We start from the raw sequence: 12,317 nt of genomic DNA on the forward strand, positions 1-12,317 counted from the left end.
CACTGTGGCAGGTGAATTTTACAATGCCAAATATTCAACCAAGATTTACTGAGTCCCTAGTTTATATTTGGCAAAAAGAAGTATATTGATTGTTTAAAACATTGATTTTGTCAAAAAGTAGAGAGGAAAAAGACATTACTATTTTTAATAATAATGATCCAATAAAATAATAATTTTTGAATTAGACTTTAATATAACAATTTTAAGTTCCAAAATATAAGAAATATAAATTTCCAAGAAAAATTATTAAATTCAACAGTAAACAAATAACTTTAAATTAAGTCCACAAGCATGAATTGTTCTTCTCCTATCAAACCTGTCAAATAAATTTTTTTTTTTGAAACGGAAGTTGGCACTGTCACCCAGGCATGAGTGCAGTGGCACGATCTCAGCTTAATGCAACCTCCGCCTCCCAGGTTCAAGCGATTCTCCTGCCTCAACCTCCCAAGTAGGTGGGGCTACAGGCACCCACCACCACGCCTGGCTAATGTTTTGTAGTTTTAGTAGAGACAGGGTTTCACTGTGTTAGCCAGAAAGGTCTCCATCTCCTGACCTTATAATCCACCCACCTCAGCCTCCCAAAATGCTATGATTACAGGCATGAGCCACCGCGCCTGGCCTCAAATAAAATTTTTAATGTGAAAATAATAGCTTAAATGCATTTTTCCTGTATGACAGATTATTGCACCGTTAATTCACAGTTTTACTATATTTATGCTGCTTACAGCTTCACCAGAGTCACTTCATTTTAACTTACTATTACCCAAATAATTGTATTAATATGCACTTATCTTAAAGTCTATGCCTTAATAAAATTTTATGTATAATTATGTTAAATATTATATGCTGTGTATATGCCAAGCTATATTATTTATGAATATTAGTTCTAATGGCAGCATTTGGTTTGAAGCATCAAACATTTATTTTATATTTTATAATAAACTATAATGATTAGTTTGGAGAAAAAAATGAAAGCATACATTGGTTTAAAGAGCTAAATGTCACACATGTTACATAATAGAATGGTTTTAAGCCAGAGTCAGATGTTTTACAGAATGCTTTTAGGAAATCAAATTTACAGCTAATGGAATTTTGGTAAATAAACTTATAAGAAATAATTACCTGTGAAACATTCATAAAGGAATAAGGATTTGAACAACATTTGAGGCAGGATTAGCGTCTTGACTCACATTTTAAAAATTAGCCAACAACCTGATTTCACTCAAGAGATGATTGTTCTTTTCATTTGAGATTATTAAAAGGTAAGTATTATTAAACTGTCTGAAAGGGATTTGAAGATAGAAATTCCCCAAGTTGGGTTTATTTTAAAAACTGTTAGTGGGACTATAAACTAATTCAACCATTATGGAAGACAGTGTGGTGATTCCTCAAGGATCCCAGCACTTTGGGAGGCCGAGGCAGGCGGATCATGAGGTCAGGAGATCCGAGACCATCCTGGCTAACACGATGAAACCCCATCTCTACTAAAAATGCAAAAATTAGCCAGGTGTGGTGGCGGGCGCCTGTAGTCCCAGCCACTCGGGAGGCTGAGGCAGGAGAATGGCGTGAACCCAGGAGGCGGAGCTTGCAGTGAGCCAAGATCGCGCCACTGCACTCCGGCCTGGGCAACAGAGGGAGACTCTTGTCTCAAAAAAAAAAAAAAAAAAAAGAAAGAAAGAAAGAAATACCATTTGACCCAGCCATCCCATTACTGGGTATATACCCGAAGGATTATAAACATGCTACTATAAAGACACATGCACACGTATGTTTATTGCGGCACTATTTACAACAGCAAAGACTTGGAACCAACCCAAATGTCCATCAATGATAGACTGGATTAAGAAAATGTGGCCCATATATACCATGGAATACTATGCAGCCATAAAAAAGGATGAGTTCATGTCCTTTGTAGGGACATGGATGCAGCTTGAAACCATCATTCTGAGCAAACTATCACAAGGACAGAAAACCAAACACCATATGTTGTCACTCGTAGGTGGAAATTGAACAATGAGAACATCTGGACACAGGATGGGGAATACCACACACCAGGGCCTGTTGAGGGGTGGCGGGAGTGGGGAGGGATAGCATTATGAGATATACCTAATGTAAATGACGAGTTAATGGATGCAGCACACCAACATGGCACATGTATACATATGTAACGAACCTGCAAGTTGTGTACATGTACCCTAGAACTTAAAGTATAATAATAAAAAAAGCTAGCTCAATATTTATAGATCAATGTCATCCACCATATTAGCAGTCAAAAGAAGAAAAACCACATTATTGCATCAATTTATGTAGTTAAAGCATTTGACAGAACCCAACACCTACTGTTAACAAACTAGTATTAGAGAGAAACTTCAACTCCATAAAGAGTATCTACAAAAATATCCTACAGTTAACATCATATATAACATACATAACATTGAAAAGGTGAATGTTGTCCTGCTATATAGAAAAAATGGTTATGACGCCCACTCTCATCACTCTTATTCAGCATAGGACTAGCCAGTGACATAAGGCAAGATAAGAAAATGAAATGCACACAGATTAGAAGAGAAGAAATAAAACTACCCTATGTGTGCACATGACAGGATTGTTCATGCAGAAAATCCCAAGCTACCCAAAGAATCTCCTAGAACTAATAAGTGAGTTTTGCACAATCATAGAAGGTCAAAACAACTAAGTCAATATTTTGATATATTATCACAGAATATTTTGAAACTAAAAGAATGATTTACAATAGCTTTACATAAATCTAATGAAACATGTAGATGATCTGTATGCTGAAAACTTCAAAATGCTGGTGAAAAACCTAAATATATGAAATGCTAGGTTTAACTCGTTTTCCTTCAATAACCCAGCAAGAATTTTTATAGATATGGTTAAATCTGAAATTATATGGAAATGAAGAAAGAACTGAATCAACATAATTTTAAATTAAGAAGAAAAAAATCAAAAGACCTTACAACTAGATTTTTAAATTTAGTATATTTCTACAGTGATGGAAAGGGTGTGGTTTTGCACAGAAATAGACACACAGATCAATGGAACCAATGAAAATTGAGAAATAGAACCACAAACGTAGAATCAACTGAATTTTGAGATAGGCACAAAGAAAGAGGAGTGTTTTCAAAAGTGATGTTGACACAATTATACATCCGTACGCAAAAGAATGATTCTTGACATAAGCCTTATACCTTTCAAAAAATCAAATCAAAATAGATAATTGGTACCAATTAAAAATATACAATATAAAAAAATTAGAAGACAACACAAGAAAAAAAAATCTATGTGACCTATGATTAAGCAAGCAGTTTGTGGACTCATAAAATAAAAAGTAATAAATTGGACTTTTTCAAAATTAAAACTATTTGCTCTGCAAAAGACACTATAAGATAACCACACAATGGACAAAAATATTTTCCAATAATATATCCAGCAAAGAACTTGTATTCAGAATATAAAAAGGGTTCTCCAAACTTAACATTAAGAAAACAAATAATCCAATCAGTAAATTAAATACACTTCACCAAAAAGTATGTATAACTGGCAAATTGCTACATGAATGAATATTTAACATCAGTAGGCATTAGGATAATGCAAATTAAAGCAAAAATTAGATATCGTTATGTATCTACTGGAATGGGATAAGTAAGTAAATGAATAAATTTGCTCCACCAAGTGCAGATAAGGCTGTGAAGCTCTAGAATCTCTTACATCTTGCTAGTGAAGACACAGATGTGTAGTCACTTGGAAAAAAATGTTGTCTGTTTCTTGGAAAGCTAAACATACAGTTACTACATGCCTCAGCCATCCCATTTTAGCATACTTATCCTGGAGAACTGAAAATGTATATTCAGAAAAAGAACCTGTACACATATTTCATATCATCTTTCTTAGCAATAGCATCAAAAAAAAAAATCCCTGATGTCCTTCAGTAGCAGAATAAATAAACAAATTGCAATTCATCCATATAATGGCATATCATTCAGCAAAAAAAAGGAACAATTCATTGATGTGCACAATCTTAATGAATATGAAAACATTATAAGAGAAAATCTGTCTCAATGGGTTGCATAGTATATGGTTCCATTTATATAAAATCATCAAAATAACAAGCAATGTTGCCAGAGTTAAAGTGTGGAGGGATGACATGACTATGACCAGGTAACACAGGATTTTCTTTGGGGAGATGCATTGCTTGCCTATTCTGATTGTGGTGGTGGTTGCAAGACTCTACACATGTGATAAAATTTTGTTACACACTTCTACACACACAAAAAAGTGCATATAAAAATAATAAATTCTGTATAAGGTTTGCAGCTAACATTATTGTACCAATGCCTATTTTCTGGATTTGATAATTATGCTATGGTTCCTTAAGATGCTATCATTTGGGGAACTTGGTTGAAAGGAAAGTGAGAGCCTTCTCATTATTCCTGCAATTTCTATGAGAGTCTAAAATTATTTCAAAATGAAAAGTTTACAAATAATATACTCAGGTGTAATATATATATGTATATATGTGTGTGTGTATGTGTGTGTGTGTGTGTGTATAAACCATGGCATACATAATAATGGGGTAAATGCTAATGGATATTTCCAAGATTTCTATTTTTTTTAAATAGGTGGTGCCATATTGTAATACAGTTTTTTTTTTCTTAATTTAATTATGTCTTGTTCTGGTTACAAGGTACTGGCTAGAGGCCAGTCAGTTCTCTTCTTGAGCAGTTGATTAAGTCCACACCCAAACCACTTCCTTTATGGGGCTTTCACACTTTTCACATTCCAGGCTCTATGCACCTGTCCTAATTGTTCTGGGACCAGGTATGACAACTACAGACAGAGCTTTTGTCATAGAGCCCATGACATTATTCAAATTATCCAAGTGTTATGGGCTGTTTTGCATCTCCATTGTGTCCCCCTTAATTTAATATGTTGAATCCTTATGTTGAATCCTTAACCCTTCATACCTGAGAGTCAACTATATTTGGTAATAGGGTCTTTAAGAGGTAACTAAGTTAAGATGAGGTAATTAGGGTGTGTCCTAATTCCATATCACTGGTGTCCTTGTAAAGAAGAGGAAATGAGGCTATATGAACATATAGAGGAAAGATTATGTCAGGGCAGTGGGAGAAGAAGCCAAAAAGAAACTTTCAGAAGAAACCAACCTTACCAACACTTTAATCTTGGACTTCAAGACTCCAAAATTGTGAGAAAATAAATTTCCATTGTTTAAGCCCCCTAGTCTATGTTAGTTTGTTATGGCAGCCCTAGAAAACTAATGTATCAATCTTCAGAGATCTCAACCATCTAGCTACTAACCTCATTCCACTCAACATATGTGAACTGCCCCTAGCAGCTCCAGCTTGCTGTGACCGTGTCCCTGCATGTGACACCTTGCGTGACCCTATCTGGCAGCCTTCTCTCACTTGGAGCTGTAAGCAGCAAAGACTTCTTCCTTTCATCTCTTCACGCACCAGTGTGTTCTGTCCTATTATCAATGAATCGCTAAATTTCAAAAAAAAAATATTAATTTTAAGGTACCCTGTGAAAAGTTAAGAATGTATATTGTAGTACCTAAACAAGTCACTAAAAATGATGCACAGAAGTATCAATAGTAAACTGACAGATATATTACAATAAGATCCTAGCAAATTATTCAAGTTATCCAAGGAAAACAGGGAATAAACAGTCCCTAAATTGTTTAATATTAATGGACAAAACACCGAGTTAAAAGACAGATCCGGCTAATTGTTGTATACATGAGATGCACTTGCAATATACAGACACAAAACAGTAGGAGTAAAAATGGTTGTAAAAATGTACCTACAAACAGTGACTGTAAGAGGCCTGAAATAGCTATATTAATATAAAATAAAGTACAAAGCAGCAAGTGCTACCTGTGATAAAAAATGACATTTCACAATGATAAAAGTGTCAAGTCTATAGGAAGGCATAATAAACTTAAATGTGTATGTACCTAATAACAACTCCTCAAGGTAAAGTTGACAGGATCCAAGGGGACAATAAATTTTTCTTCAATTTTATTTGGAAAAATATGAAATAATGTCTTAGCAATTGATAGAACTACTGAAAAAATTGAGGACAAAGGTGATCAGAACTAAACCTTATGAAGAATTCCACCCTGTAGATTTAGAATACACATTTTTTCATATTTTTGTGGTGGTGTATTTACTAATATAGAACATATATTTTATGACAAAATGGTATCAAATAATTTAAAAGAACTGAAATAACACAGGGTATGTTGACCACAATAGCATTTAGTTAGCTATCAATAAAATATCTTGTTTGAACCTATTTGGAAATTAACATAAAGTTAATAACCAATGGGTAAAAAGTAAATTGTAGAGAGAATGAGCTTTTCATTGATTAGTGTTTGCATGGTATGCCTTTCTCCAACCTTTTCACTGTAACCAATCTAAGTCTTTAAATTTAAAGTGGGTTTCTTACAAATACAGCATAATGAGATATTTTTTAATCCACTCTGGCAATCTGTCTTTTAATTGGTGTATTTAAAATGATTATTAATATAGTTGGATTAATATATACCATGTATGTGAATGTTTTCTATTCATTCCATTTGTTCTTTGTTTCCTTTTTATCTTTTTCTGCCTTCTATGGTTTTAACTGCAAATTTTATATAATTCCATTTTATCTCCTCTTAGCATAGTAACTATACTTCTTGTTTTAATATTTTCAGTAGCTGCCTTAGAATTTCCAGTATCCATTTTAACTAATATAAATTCATCTTCAGATAACACTATACTGCTTCATGTATAATGCAGGTACTTTATAAAACAGTACTCCCAATTTTTCCCTTTTGCTCCTTATAATATTGCTATGATTTATTTTACTTGTTCATATACTAAAAACACCCAATATATTTTTACTTTTATTTCAAACAAAGTTATTTTCAAATTAGTTAAGAAAAAGGAAAATAGATTTCTTCTTTATTTATTCCTTCTACAACTCTCTTCCTTTATGTAGATTTGAGATTTGTAAAAGCTAAATTGCACCAAATACTAGTTAAAAACAGCAAGGAAGACTTTATTTAACCATTACAATAAGGGAGAGTGCTTGAACTCAACTCAGCTGAAGCACAAGGTGAGGCCATCTGTGTTTGCTAATGGCCGCTTATCAAATATTGGCTCCTATTCTCCCACAGATCTGAGAAAGTCTTTATTTCTCCTTCGCTTTTGAAACAGTTTCACTGGACATAGATTATGGGCTACTGGACATTTTTTTCTTTTATCACTTTAAATATTTAACTATCCATTTTTGGGCATCCATAATTTCTGACAGGAGATCCACTGAATTTCTTAGGCATATGCCTCTGTGAGTATGGTGTTTTCCGCTCTCTTCTCCTTTGAGTTACTTTAGGACCTTTGTCTTTGGTGTGCTACAGTTTGAATATGATATTTCAAAATGTAATTATTTTCCCCTTGGTGGTGTTCTTTGAGTTTTCTGGATCCATTTTTGGAGTCTGACATCAGTTCCGGAAATTTCTCAGCTAATATTACTTCAAATATTTCTTCGACTCCATTCTCTCTTTCTTCTCCTCCTGGTGTTCCCACTATGCACATATTACAACTATTGAAATTTTTCCACAGTATGTGGCTGTTCTGTTCTTCTCCACCCCCCATTCTGTTTCTCTTTTTATTTCAGTTTGGAAAGTTTCTATGCATTTGTTCACATTGTTAAAAACACAATGAATGTACGGTCAAGTTTTGTGCATTTCATTTCACATTGAAGACATGAATTTAGCCAGGCACCGTGACTCATTCTTGTAATCCCAGCACTTTGGGAGGCTGAGGCAGGAGGATTGCTTCAGCCCAGGAGTTCAACACTATCTTGGACAATATGGTGAGACTTGTCTCTACCAAAAAAAAGTTAAACAATATTTTTTAAATAAGAAATTAGCTGGGTGTGGTTGTACATGCGTGCCTGTGGTCCTAGCTACTTGAGAGACCGAGGCGGGAGGATTGCTTGAGCCTGGGAGGTGGAGGCGGCAGTGAGCCATTATTATGCTACTGTAATTCAGTCTTGGCTACACAGCAAGATGCTGTAAACCCCATCTCTACTAAAAATACAAAATTAGCCAGGTGTAATGGCGTATGCTTGTAATCCCAGCTTCTTGGGAGGCTGAGGCAGGAGAATCACTTGAACTCGGGAGGTGGAGGTTGCAGTGAGCCGAGATCACACCACTGCACTCCAGCCTGGGTGATAGAGTGAGACTCAGTCTCAAAAAAAAAAAAAAAAAAAGAAAGAAAGAAAAAAAGAAAAAAATTTATAATAAATAAATTGTGAACTCTAATTAATAATATAATGTTGGAGTATTTAAGGGAAAGTAAGTTAATTTCTGCTACTATTTGTGTAATTCTTTGAAAGAGTTGGACAATTGATAGATTGGCAGTGGCAGATGGATGGAAGGATATGGGATAAAACTAGTAGAGTAGAATTCTATTTGTAGAATCCCCATGGTGAGCAGATGAGCATTCACTATAAAATTATTTTAACTTTTTTGTATACTTGAGATGTCCCTAATAAAATATTTGAAAAAAATACAATTGCTCAAAATCTCCTGAGGACCATAATTGAACTAAATGAGGCAATAAAATAGTGAGGAAAATGTTGACCAGAGAACACATATCAATCTGCCCCTAGATAGGCCGCACTTATTTTTGTGCAAAAAATATTATTTGTTATTAACCTAAACTCTAGTTTTGTTATTAACATAAACACTAATTTAAGGTCAGACTCAACAAAGCCTCTCACATTTGAAATAAAATAATTTTAACTTAATACAGTAATAGAGCTTTAAATCACCAGTGAGTACGGCAAAACATATCAAAAATGTCAATGAGGATAAAAAAGATTACATGGTGATATTTAAAAAACAGAAATTAATTGTATGACTGTTGAAGTTAATGACTTTGTACTAGAGGGAGCTCAATGATTTAACAGACTATTTTGTGTTCTTTATCACATTATATAGGGTGATAAACTACAAACTTGAAAGGATTCTCTTTTATTTTTTCTCCTTATCAGTGCCATAAACATGCATTCTAATAGTGAGTATTTTCCTTTTGATAAAGTGGCAAATGAAAAGTTTTGTATTAAGTCCAGAGATAGATCAGCATGTATCAAATGAGTTAATCTGCATCTGTGTCGCTTCGCTTTGATATGTTATCCGGCCATCCTGACCTCAAGCAGACATGTTCCTGCTGATCCTTCTGGTTGTCTGATCCTCAGAACTTTTTTCTCTGTTATTTCTTTAAATCCCTCTAGCAGTGGGTGCATATAATCACAGATTTCCTTGTGGCTATTTTTGGTTTCTAATCTATCTTTCAGTTTGGGCACAGCTTTATTCTTTGATATTCTATTTACAGCTGCCTAGAGACCATCACCCTTTGAATGTCACCAGGTAACTTGTGATTCAAAATTTTTTTACACCAACTCTACTACACAGCCTTGATATCACTTTTTAAACGAGACTAGAAATCTTACAGCCCTTTACACTTTTCTCTCTGTTCCTTGTTTTCTTCTATCTGATTCTCTCTATGGCATATTCTTGTTTTTCTTCAAGTTTCTCTGTTATGTGGATTTTTCCTCATGTTACAATCATTATGAGGTCGATTCCATGCCCCTAGAACAATCAACTATTTGAGTTCATCTAACAAAAAGAGCATATAATTTTGAAAGTATATCCACATAACTTCTCTAAGATTCAGAACATCTTTTTATAAAGTAGGAACAATACTGATACTAATGAAAGCAAAAATATACACGGATGACAATGGAACCTGAAATATATTGTTTATAAGGAGTTATAATGGCAAAATTTTCAATCATGGCCCCTAGGTAGACATTTTTCTTGGACTGCAAGAATGTTTTGTCAAGTATGTTTCTGGCTCATGAGAACCGGCAATATTTATATATGAACCAATCAAAGTTTTCTGGGTTTAAATCATCTTTCTTTTATTTCACTATAGGAAAAAAACAAAAAGATGTTAATTATGTGACAGTTCTTAGAGAAAAAAGGTAAAGCAAAGAGCCAGATTATTTTATTTTCAGAGAATATAAAAAGAAACAAATCTCTGTATGAAATTTTTAAAGTTCATTATAGAAAATATGAGTAAAAGGAAATCTTCTCATACTTCTATTGCAGATAAAAGTCCTCTTTGTATGCATTTTTGTGATTTAACAAAATTAGCACATTACTGGATAGCTAATTTGCTATCTTTCAAGTTCTTTCAAAATTAACATCATGTAATAAGCATTTTTCCATCCATTAACTAATCCTCATAAGCATAATATAATGTATTTTATATGATAAATTATGCTTCGTGATCTAATTGATCTTGTTAATATTTTTATATTTGAGTTTTTTCAATTTTGTAATATTGTTTAAAAAGTTTTTATTTAATTTTTAGTTTTCTGGGCACATAATAGATGTATGTATTTATGAGGTACATGAGATATTTTGATGCAGGCATGCAATTCATAATAATCACATCCTGGAGAATGGGGTATCCATACCCTCGAGAATTTATCCTTAGTGTTGAAGACAATTCAATTATACTCTTTTATTTTGAAATGTACAATTATAGTATTATTGACTATAGTGACCCTGTTGTGTTACTTTTTGTAGGTCTTATTCATTCTTCTACTTTTTTTATACCCATTAATCATCCCCTTTTTCCCCCTACCCTCACAGTACCCTTTCCAGCCTCTGGTAATCACCATTCTACTCTCTATCTCCATGGGTTTAATTGTTTTGGTTTTTAGATCTCACAAATAAGAGAGACCATGCAATGCTTGTCTTTCTGTGCCTGGTTTCATTTAACATAATTATCTTCATTTCCATCCATGTTGTAGCAAATGACAGGATCTCATTCTTTTTTAAATGGCTGAGTAGTACTCCATTGTGTATATATGCCACATTTTCTTTAACCACTTATCTGTTTATGGACACTTAGGTTGTTTCACAATCTTGGGTATTGTGAAGAGTGCTGCAACAAAGATGGGAATGCAGGTATCTCTTCTCAATATACTGATTTTCCTTCTTTAGGGTATATAGCCAGCAGTTAGATTGCTGGGTCATATGATAGCTCCAATTTTATTTTTTTGAGGAACCTCCAAATTGTTCTCCATGGTGGTTGTAATAACTTAAATTCCCACCAACAGAGTATGAGGGTTCCCTTTCTACACATGCTCACCAGCATTTTTTACTTCCTGTCTTTTAGATATGAGCCACTTTAACTGGGGTAAGATGATAGCTCATGGTAGTTTTTATGTGCATTTCTGATGATAAATGATGTTGAGCACTTTTTCATATGCCTGTTTGCCATTCTGTATGTCTTCTTTTGAGAAATGTCTATTCAAATCGTTTGTCCATTTTATAATCAGATTATTAGATATTTTCCTATAGGGTGGTTTGAGCTCCTTATATATTCTGATTATTAATCTCTTTTCAGATGGGTAGTTTGCAAATAATTTCTCCTAGTATGTGGGTTATCTCTTCACTTTGTTAATTCTTTTCTTGGCTGAGCAGAAAATTTTTTTCTCAATGTGATCTTATTTGTCCATTTTTGCTTTGGTTGCCCATGCTTGTGAGCAAAGTTAGTCAAGAAATTTTTGCCCAGGCCAAGGTCCTGGAGATTTTCCCTAAGGTTTTCTTGTAGCAGTTTCATAGTTCATGGTCTTGGATTTAAATCTTTAATCCATTTTTATTTTATTTTTGCATAATGTGAGAGGCAGGGGTTTAGTTTTATTCTTCGTCATATGGATCATACGGATATCCAGTTTTCCCAGCACCATTTATCGAAAAGACTGTCTTTTCTCCAGTATATGTTCTTGGCACCTTTTTCGAAAATGAGTTCACTATAGATGTTTGATTTGTTTCTGGGTTTGCTACTCTTTCCATTAGTTTACATGTCTACTTTTATGCCAGTACCATGCTATTTTGGTTACTATAGATTTGTAGTAAAATTTGGCATCAGATTATGTAATTCCTCTTTTTTTTTTCTTTTTTTTCTTTTTTTTTTTTTGCTTAGGATAGCTTTGACTATTCTGAGTCTTTGTGGTTCCATGTAAATTTTAGGATTTTCTTTATTTCTGTGAAGAATGCCATTCATAATTTGATAGAGATTAGATTGAATCTGTATATTGTTTTGAATAGTATGGACATTGTAATAGTATTGATTCTTCCAATCCATGAACATGGAATATCTTTACATTTTTTGTGTGTGTTGTCTTAAATTTCTTTAATCAGTGTT

This window comes from Mandrillus leucophaeus, unplaced genomic scaffold (genome assembly GCF_000951045.1).
Source record: "Mandrillus leucophaeus isolate KB7577 unplaced genomic scaffold, Mleu.le_1.0 Scaffold188, whole genome shotgun sequence".
NCBI classification, from domain to species: domain Eukaryota; kingdom Metazoa; phylum Chordata; class Mammalia; order Primates; family Cercopithecidae; genus Mandrillus; species Mandrillus leucophaeus.